Raw genomic sequence first — 9,997 nt, 5'->3', positions numbered from 1 at the left:
AGCTTCAGTGTTTTTAGCTATCAGCTTCAGTGTTTTTAGCTATCAATTTAAGCAACTCAGCTATTAATCTGTCACAGGTTATGCTGTATATCTAGTTTTTAAAATTTTATAGCATTTTTTTCCTCTGAAGATTTACAGAAATGAATTATTTAAAATTTGCCTACGTGTGGCTTTCTGAAAAACTTTAAATGTTCACGTTTAGGCTGTGATTGATACAGTTTTTCTGTTAGCCTACAAACCGACACCCCCCCCCCATCAGAGAAGAAAACAGTTCTGTGGCCCTCACAAACGTTTGGGATCCCTGATCTAAAGCATCGTTTTTTCCTCATTCTTTCTTCTTCCTCTGGATTAAGGTGTAATGCTATAGCACAATCGCCACCTAGTGGTCGAACTGAAACGTCCTCCAGGAGAAGCAGAACAGTTTCTAATGTTAATGATCTGAACATTTTAGTTAGAACTTCTCCTTTAGAGAATCACTGTAACTCTGGATGATATTAATCTCATTATTTCACTGATACATTTACAGGATGTGATCTGGATCAGATTAATATAGATTCTAAACATATCTAGAGTATTAATGTATCTCTAAACAAATGTATATAAATGTGTAATGAATGGAATCAGTTGTAGAAATGATTGTCGATATTCAGTCCCAACACCAAGACACACCTGCCCACAGAGGCAAAGACACGCCCACACATGCATGAATTTGGTCACACATGCATGCATTCATATTTTGCATAATGTGGAGGAAATAAGTTCTGAGTGACAGAACAGCAAATGTTCCAGCTCTGTTTGTTTCTCATGTGAGAGAGAGAACGTTCCCACATTCCTGGAGCTTCCGCTCCACTGAGGCCGAGGCTTCTGCCGCCCGAGGACACTCGTCTGCAGCGGGGCGGCGGTCTGAGAGGAAGACCTGCTCATCCGGGACAGAAGAACTGTGTTCCAGGAGCATGGAGAGACTTTTGTGAAGGCAGGAGCTGTGCGCTCTCCTCTGCACAATCGTTTTGTGTGACGCCACCTGGAAAGGGTCTTTGAAAACTCTCTCTGCATTTACTCCCCATCAGATGTTAAAGTGACGGTCTGGAATGACCGTTTCTCTCACAGACATGTCTCTGTTTCACATCGGCTTTGTGTCTTCCATCGTTTCTATGGGATAAATGGACTTCCATGAGCAGCACTGCTTATATTCTGAAGTTAGCTAAATCTTGATTCTCACATCAGATACCCAGAGGATTGATTCAGCCAGAACTCTGTCTGTGTTTCTCCTCAGCTTCAAATGCAGCTTCAGCATTTCCCAGAACAGAACGGAGGACCGGACAGAACCGGACTTTTACCGTCTGCTGCTTCTGTGCAGAACAAGCAAACCCTGAGGATGAATGCAGTGAGGGTCCAGCAGATTCCAGGCGACTGTGGGAACGCTCTGCTCCCAGTTCTGAGCTGAGTAAACAGGGATGAGCCTCAGACGCTGTAGAAATGACAGTTCAGTTTGGGCTGAAGGATGAGTTGAAAGTGAAAAAAAGTTTTAAAATCTCCAGTTTTGAAGCCTAAAAAAACCAAAACATTTGAGGCTGAAAATAATGTTTATTTTAGAATAGCAAAACGTTTTGGACATTTTTACCATTTTTACTATTTTGTTTTGGCCAACACCAATGTTTTATTTGGGTTTCAAATAATACCGGCCCAGATTTAGCTCCATAGTTAACCCCTTCAACACCGGAGCTCCAATATTTTATTCTTTGATTTACTGTATTTTTTAATTGTTAACATGATGATTCCAGTAGATCGGGAAGGAGAAAAGCGTCTCCATGAGCCGATTTTCTCCTTCACGATCTACTGGAATGATCGTGTTACCGGTTGAAAAGTTATATTACGATAAAGATTTAGTGTTCAAGCGAAACAGACGACGCCTCAGTTGTTTAAGTGTCAAACATGTATTTTTATCTGGAACAAAATCCAATGGAGACTATTTTTTTTTAATTTCTTTTATTCCAAGAAAAGTTGTCAAACATATTTACAGTAAAGTCGATGCTTCTCAAACATCTAACTGGCTCCCGTCAGCTTTAATAACAAAACAGTTTTACAGAATGACACGTTTCTGTCCACACTGGAATTATGCACGAAGAGTCAAAGAACGTGGAGGAGGCTGTGGTTCTGTGCAGCGTGAACCTTCTGTTGCATAGTGTAAAGTGTTCAAGTGGAAACATCAACAGACAACAGCTACATCAACTGGCTCATAGGACACAGTGGCAGCAGGAAGGGAGGCTGGGAGTGAGACGGGCTGGGAGTGAGACGGGTTCAGGAAGACAGAAACGCCGCGAGCAGGAGAAACGTTGGGAGCGACGTCTCGTCCCGAGTGCACACCTTCACATTCTAACGGCTGGCAGCAGCCAGCGTGTCCAGCTCGGCCGAAGCTCCGATTCCCTTCAAAGCTTTGGCTGAATCCAGAAGACCGAAGCAGCCGCGGTGAACTCTGCTTCGTTTGGTCCAAACCAGAACCGTCTGATTGTCAAACAGCAGCTTTTTTCAGAACCTCCCGAACATGAAAAAACGTCTGTGAAAATTTACTGTTTGAAATAATAAAGTCACAAATATTTTGAAGGTTTTTCATTTTCAAAACTATTCTTTCCCTTGTCAACAATTGCACAAAAACAAAATATTGCATCTTCTTTTGGAAGAGAGCGTTTACGATCCAGAACCGAGTCTGGATCTGGGTTATTTAGTTTGTTTCTACTCTAACGACAAAAAGCGAGAAGCTCCGTGGATTTGGAGAGGCTGCCGTCTGACCGATGCTCCAAGTTTCAGCTCATGTTCACCACCGAGGAGAGAACAAAGCAGACAGTTGGAGCTAAAGGAAGCTGCTTCAAGGTTTGTTAAAGAAAACGGAGCGTGAGGTAAGAGTCTATCCCGGCTGGGAGAAGGGCTCCAGAAACCAGGAAGAAACTTTCTAAGGAAGTGTGAATGAGGTCACATGACAAACACGCCTCTAAACCTACAGCTACCACCTGAGGAGCTGAGAACGCCAGACTGCGCTGGAGCGTGGAGGACCCTCCCTCCTCTGACCGCTCCGCTCTGGAGTTTTCCTTTTTCAGCCACTGGAGATGATTTCCAGATGCTCAACCTTCTCATTTCCTGTGAAGATCCTCAAACGGGATCCTGAAAGCTTCAACGGGTCAATACGCTCGTGGTCCTGATCACTGATGGCTGCAGATTCCAGAAGGTCCGAGAATCGACGTCAGACCTGGTAAACATTCAAAGCATCTGGACTGGTTCCCTTTAGTCTGCTGAGCGCACGCCGGCGGCTCTGCGGCGGCTCTTTGGATTCAGCAGGACTGGTCCACGCGCTCACGTCGTTTGGTTGGGGGGTTGGTGGGGGGGGGGTCAAATCACCCCCATCCCTTAATAATGGCACCCAATGGTAAACTATCTGCTTCTAGAGAAGCCTGATACTGTTGTCTTTGATGAGGGGGCGGGGCTCGAACATTCATCGTGACATCATGGCCGCTCCATCAAAGGTGCAGAATTCAAAACTAAAGACGAAAGGGTTCACACATCCTTCCACATGAAGGCCCAATCGCACTTGGTGTGTGTTTGGGGGCGGGGTTAAGGCACGAGGCGTGGGGGGAGGGGCACATGCGCCGGTGCAGGTCAGTCTGCACCCATCACAGTCGAGTACGTGCACACGTAAGGAAGAGCGGGTCAAAGCGGCCGCGGGGAACCCAAACATCATCAGCACCGAGGCCCCGCCCACCGCAGCGGGGGAGGGGGTGCTGCAGTCCGGCTGATGTTTGGGAGAATGTACAGTCTGAGGTTCAGCGTCTTCACAGTTCACTTCGCTGGAGTCCCTTCTCCACGCCGCCGCACAGGGAGGAGCCTGCAGACACACAAAGACACAGGTCAACAAGTGACACAACATCCTCGAGCGTCCACCTGATGTGTCCGAGTGCAGCCGCCGTGCAGCCGCTCTAATAATAGCCGAGCGGCTGCACGCTACGGCTCAGCCGAGCCGCGGTTTGTTCCGCTTCCACGGGTTGCATAACACGACCTGAGCGAGCGCAGCGGGAGGCACGGAGGCTGGAAGCATGAATGAGGGGCGACGTGCTGAGCAGGAGCTCCCTGTACACGTCTACCCACAATGCACCTCTGAGTGAAGATTAACCCGACGACTGAGGCTGAGCGAGGACGAGACGTCCAAACACGTTCAACAAACAGGTTTTCTGACTTCCAAGGAACATTTAAGACGCTACGGATTATTTCTAAGCGTCTGTCTGAAAACAGCCAAAACACAAACTGATGATCTGGATCTGGACTCGCTCAGAACCACGGAGCGACTGAGGAGCAGCAGACTGTCAGAGGAAGACTGACATCATCCTCTGTGGTATGAAAGCGTCGGCTGCCCTCTCCCGTAAACCCAGGAGAACCTTCACGATCTGCTTCCTGTTCAGACTCCACAAACACAGGAGACGGCTGCACCACGGCCGTGGGTCAGATTTCTTCAAACATCCCAGATTCACTGTGGACAGAACTTGTCCAGACAACAGCAGATCAGAGCGTCTGCATGACAACCCGTCCTGCAGAACGCAGCGAGCTGAAGTGAAACTGAAACTTCTGGTTTGTGTTTCAGAGAAGCTCACACCAGCTGGCAGATTTCTAACACAAAGGTGTCACTTCTGAGCGGTTCAGGTTCAGAGACCAGGAAACGTCTCCATAAGAGAACTCTTAAAACGCCGCAGCTCCAGGGTTTTTGTTGATTTACAGCAACTCGTTAACAGGATCATTCCAGTCGATTCTGAAGGAGGAAAGCGGCGGATTTTCTTTGGTTTCAAGACAGCCACATGCTAGTGAATCCACCATTTCACCGCGCTGTAACCTGAACATCTTCAACTGAAACAGCAGCAGAATCTGTTACGTTTTCTAAAACTGATCAAGATAATTCATTCAGAGTGAAACTGAGCTGTCTGCTCGGAGAAATCCAAAGAGGAGACCGAACATTATTTTATTCTGGGATGGAGATCGACATGAAGCTTCCACAATAACGAGCACCGATGTGCAAACACTGAGGAACTCTGCGTTTTAGACCCTTAAAGGGTTAAAAATAAACGTTCTAAATGTACAATTTAACGTGTGATTTCATATTATGATTGTTGGCAGATAATTGTCTGGAAAATACTGTAACTCAAAAAATGATGTTGATCAATCGCGATGAATTTTTTCCAAATTTTGGTTAATTAGTTAATTTTTTTAATTGATTCCTGCCCTAAAATAAATAAAGCTGAGCTCTAAACATCATCCGTGTCTTCTGTAAATGAGATATACAGTCAATGCTTCCCTGTGGCGGTCAGACTAAACGCCACGGGAGCGTCAAAGGTACTTTTGAACAAAGTGGAGCAGCGTGTCGACTCATGTGGAAGGAGAGGCAGCGGAGGTGAATCTGAAACCTAAATTGGGTTCAATGTGAACGCAGCACAAAGCTGGACAATCGTTTTAGCTGTGAAACTGATTTCCTGTGACAGATGCTGGCCACGCCCCCTTCCATTCATTCTTCAGAAGAAGCTCTGAGGCTGGTTCCTCCTAAAGCCTGACGCTGACAGCAGGCGGCCCGGCAGCTGCAGATTACGGCGTGTAAACCTGTTAGACACCATGAACATGTTTCAGAAAGTGCTGTGACGAGGGGGGGGGCTGCAGCCGGCCGCTCTGGTTGGCTGTTCCCTCGCTGAGGTGTTGTGCGGGTTTACGTAACGGCTTGTTTTTACAGCTCCGGACCCCCGGGCCCAGAGGAAATATTTACAAGCTTCTGACTGAAAGCTGACTTTTATAGGCCGGTTACGAAACGCTGACGCCACGCCCCTCTCCTCCAAACGGGAGAACGGTGGTCCCGTTACCCCCCGCCGACTGAACCGCTGCAGAACATACTGTACCCAGTCGGATGAACTCTGTCCAGAACATTTCACGCCTTCTGAACTGAGCCGGGTCGTGGCAGAACCCTCGGACCGCCTCGTTTGCAGAACGATGGCTCTCGCTGTCGAAAAGAGATTCCTGAAGCGTGCACGTGGGGAGGGCTGCAGCTTAGAGAGCCCTGGCCTGCTTCAGGCGGAGGCGGCACATGGCTGGCACAGGAGGAGGACAAAATGTTCCCGACCAAAGCCTGTGTAAGCCCTGAACCGCAGCAGAGCGACTCCGACTGTCCAGCTGGGGGGTGGGGGGGGTCTGAATCTGGACTAACAGTTTTCACAGAAATCAACTAAATACTAAAAAATAATATTATTCTTCCAGAGAGTCACTAGAACTCTTCCTTTAAAAGAAGAACAACTGGGAAACTTTTGTCCTGCAGGATTCAAACTCCGACTGTTCGGATCGGAGCGCTGCATCCAAATGGATCCAAGGATCCGTTTGGGATGAATGTGGGAGATCACGGATCTTTAATGACCGTTAATGTGGAGTGTCCAAAAAATCTGCATTTTTTTATTATCTGTTGTGCTTTTATTGTGAAATACAATAGCACAGAGAAGAGTCCACAGTCTCTATTGTAAAGAGTTTCTGTGGCCTTGTTAGATATTCATTTGAGATATCTCAATTTGAAAGTTAGGATCTTCATCTTGGTCTGTTCTAATGTAACCAAAGTTCAGACTCCAGTCTGGGATATTTTAACATCTTTTCAACCTATCATGACCATAGACACCAGCTGCGTTTGAATTCCCACAATAATCCTAAACAACGTGGTGTCATGGATCTTAAAGGTGATTCAGACACCACGCTCACTACTTTACTTTGATGTGACGTCACAGATGTCATGGAGAAAACCAAATCAATACAATCAATACGTTCATTTGATACTCCACTGTGTTCTGATGATGTTTGTTAGAGAAAAACTACAATTCAACACTTTTTTTTTAACCAAAAGTGTTCAACCACAATGCATTGTGGTCTATATTCACTAATGTACTGAGCATTGGTGAACACTGGTTTTTCACAAAGACTTCTGGGAATTTTTTTAGAGCACTCCATTTTGGAGTACGTAGATTCCGACAGAACTAGAAAATGACAAACACACTATGTAGTGAGGAGGGAAGGAATTCAGACACAGACAGTATAACAACTGGACAGAGTGACTCCTCCCCCTCATGTCCCAAACAGGAAGTACCTGCTGGTTCAAAGAAGCCAAAATAAACGGTTACTTCTGTCATTCTATTGGTCAGAATAATCATTCTGGCTCCGATAGATTTTTCTTAACATTTATAATCCTATTTCTTTAAAGATATTTTCTTTATTACAAGTTATCCAAGTTATAAACCGACCAATCAGACACCTCAGTATGTGGTGCCCGCTGGCCCCGCCTCCAATATCTGATTGACGGATTCTTCCATAGCCGTTTACAGTGGAAGGGGTGTGGCCTTCTAACAGGCTCCCTCCGGATTGGCGACTGTGGTTGCCATAGAAACGCGACTCAAAGCAACTCGGACCAATCACTGTCTGGCTCCAACATGGCGCCGCCCGTATAAGGAAAAATAGTGACGGGTTTGGCCTCATGAAGGCCTTTTCTGTGGGTGACATCCACACCTCGTCCAGCGATAATATACGTCTATGATGACTGATGTTAGTGTGAAGTGTACTGCAGCTCTCAGAGGAATCGAACTGTAAACGATCGGACTGTCCTGCTGCGTAAGCATGACGGACGCTGAGCACACGGTCCAGTCGGCTTTCTAAACCGTCAGATCGAACCATGGAGTTCATAAAGCAGCACAGAACCTCTGGATGGGGTTACATAAGACTCCATGTTGTCTCATGAACATCACGGCATCTGCCCCCCACCCCCTCATGCAAACACAATCACATTAACACAATCACACAATCACAGACACAGACACGCAAACACGATCACACTAACACAATCACACACAATCACACAATCACAGACACACAAACGTTTTCACCTAAACAAATCTCTTGTTTTAGTGACAGGTGTTGAACGCGGTCCGAGTCCTGAACTGGTTCTGTCATTCTGAAGATCCAAACAGTTCCTGACACCATGGATCACCGTGCACACCCACACGCACACCCACACGCGCGCGCGCACACACACACACACACACACACACACACACACCAGTTTACCATCACCACTGCATTGTTTTAATAGAAATCGACAGGACCGGGTCGGACCGGGTCGGACCAGGTCGGCAGCAGCTCCTGAACTGCTGACATAACGTATACGTGCCCCCCCCCTAATCCTTCGCCTCGGCTGATGACGGGTTCTTCTGCTGAGCCGGCGCTGGCCTGTGGGCCTGTTGCATAACCTCCAATCCCTTCGTGCTCAGAGAGAACCAGGCCAACACGCAACGCCCGTCTGAATCCACTCAGGACCCCCCCACAGCTGGCCGTTATGTCACCGCGGAACAGGCGGACAAAGGACGGCTAACGGGACGGCTGAGCGAGCGCGGCATGAATAGAGCGCTGCAGCGGGGCTCAGGCCCGGTCGGCACAGAGGACGGCGGGCGACCCGGGTCACTGAGCCGCTCTTTGAAGGAGTTCACGCCCCAAATAGCAAACTGAGACAATTAGAATGTTACAGGCCGGCTGATCCTGAAGCGCGGCGTGGGAGGAGGGTCACTTCACCTCCAAACGCCAAAACACGCTTTTCAGGTTCCAAGAAATGCAGAGAAAAAAGTCTTTTCCAACGTGAAACTCTCCGGACAGACAGACCGCCGCTGCACAGAGGAAACGTCACGTTTACGTATCGCCATCGTTTCTAAATACTTTTAATGACTGAAAACAGAAATATAATTTGAAAAAATATCTTAAATTGTTTACCCCTTCTGAAAGTGAGGCTATAGGACCAGGTCAATAATCTATTTTAATTTATATACAATATAAAAAAGAATTAAAATAAATGAATTTATTTCCAGCAGCTGAATTCATATTTCTACGTTAGGATGATGTCACGCATCAAAAACTAAATGTTTAAATAACATTGAAAATTTAATTACATAAAATGCAGCAAAAAAAAAAAAACTTTTCAATGAATAAAAACATTTTGTAAATAAAAACCAAAAATAAATTAGAAATGTGTCTTTCCTCCTCAATAACCGTGTTGTCATTAAAGGGTGAGTCGTCTGAAGGCCTCCAATAATTACCACATTTTTAATGTTTTTTAAACTTGAATTTATTTTCTAAAAGGCCTTTAAAATCAAAAATGAACAAATAAAAATACACTAAACAATGTATAAAAACAATTCCTTCAGACATTTTTTTAATAAATTATTATCTAAATTAAAAAGAACAAAAACTGATGCATTCTGAAAGTAAATTATAGTATATTTTAATTAAAGTCACGCGCGGCGTTTGATGGCCCGCAGTCGCTACCGCCCACTCCCTCACTGCCGCCTATACGCACCGCCGGCGCCCTCACAGCTCGCCCCTACACTTCCTCGCCACTTTTGAGGTCCACCTTTGACACCGGTATCTATATATTGGGAAATGCATTGAAAGATGTGCGTGTATTAAGACTACGCCACATTTGCGAGCTCGCCACGAGCGCACCGTTGAAAATCTACAGCTTCCACTACCATATGTCTTTATCCAGTTGGTTCCCAAAGATACCTAAAGAGTTAGGAAACGATTTATAAACATTAATAAGAGTTATTATTATTTGAAGCTGGTACTAAAACTTGTTTTTTGGAAATTTAAAATGGCGGCCACTTTCCAGGGTCAAAGGTCAACGAAACTTTCGGGGTCATTGACGACTTAAGCTAGCAGCAGGTGCATCAAATTTCATGAAAATTAGACAAACAAAATGTTCGTTTAGCCCATTCAAAATTCCCAAAATATCAGATTTAGAAAAAAAATGGCCGCCAAGCCGTAGGTCGTGTGGCCATCCCATAATAATTTCAAATGTTCTGGGGCTTATCCCGACACGCGTCATTGGCTTTCGTTTGTGTATTTCTAAATATTTTTTTTGGCCCCATAATGAATTTTAAGCCCATTCATTTTTTTTTTTACA

The 9,997-nt window shown here is 45.7% G+C and overlaps 1 protein-coding gene across 1 annotated transcript in view; it reads right to left on the bottom strand.

Moving 5' to 3' along the window:
- Positions 1–1,969: 1,969 nt before the first annotated feature.
- The window catches only part of stk35 (serine/threonine kinase 35), a 15,104-nt gene continuing 7,076 nt past the window's right edge, over positions 1,970–9,997 (bottom strand). Inside the window, exon 3 of the transcript XR_002918275.2 lies at positions 1,970–3,874. The gene's annotated coding sequence lies outside the window, so the exon portion shown is untranslated. The remainder of the gene's footprint in view (positions 3,875–9,997) is intronic.

Source organism: Oryzias melastigma, linkage group LG7, assembly GCF_002922805.2.
Source record: "Oryzias melastigma strain HK-1 linkage group LG7, ASM292280v2, whole genome shotgun sequence".
NCBI lineage: Eukaryota > Metazoa > Chordata > Actinopteri > Beloniformes > Adrianichthyidae > Oryzias > Oryzias melastigma.
Note: the sequence above shows the minus strand (reverse complement) of the source record. Positions and strands in the feature narration are given on the sequence as shown.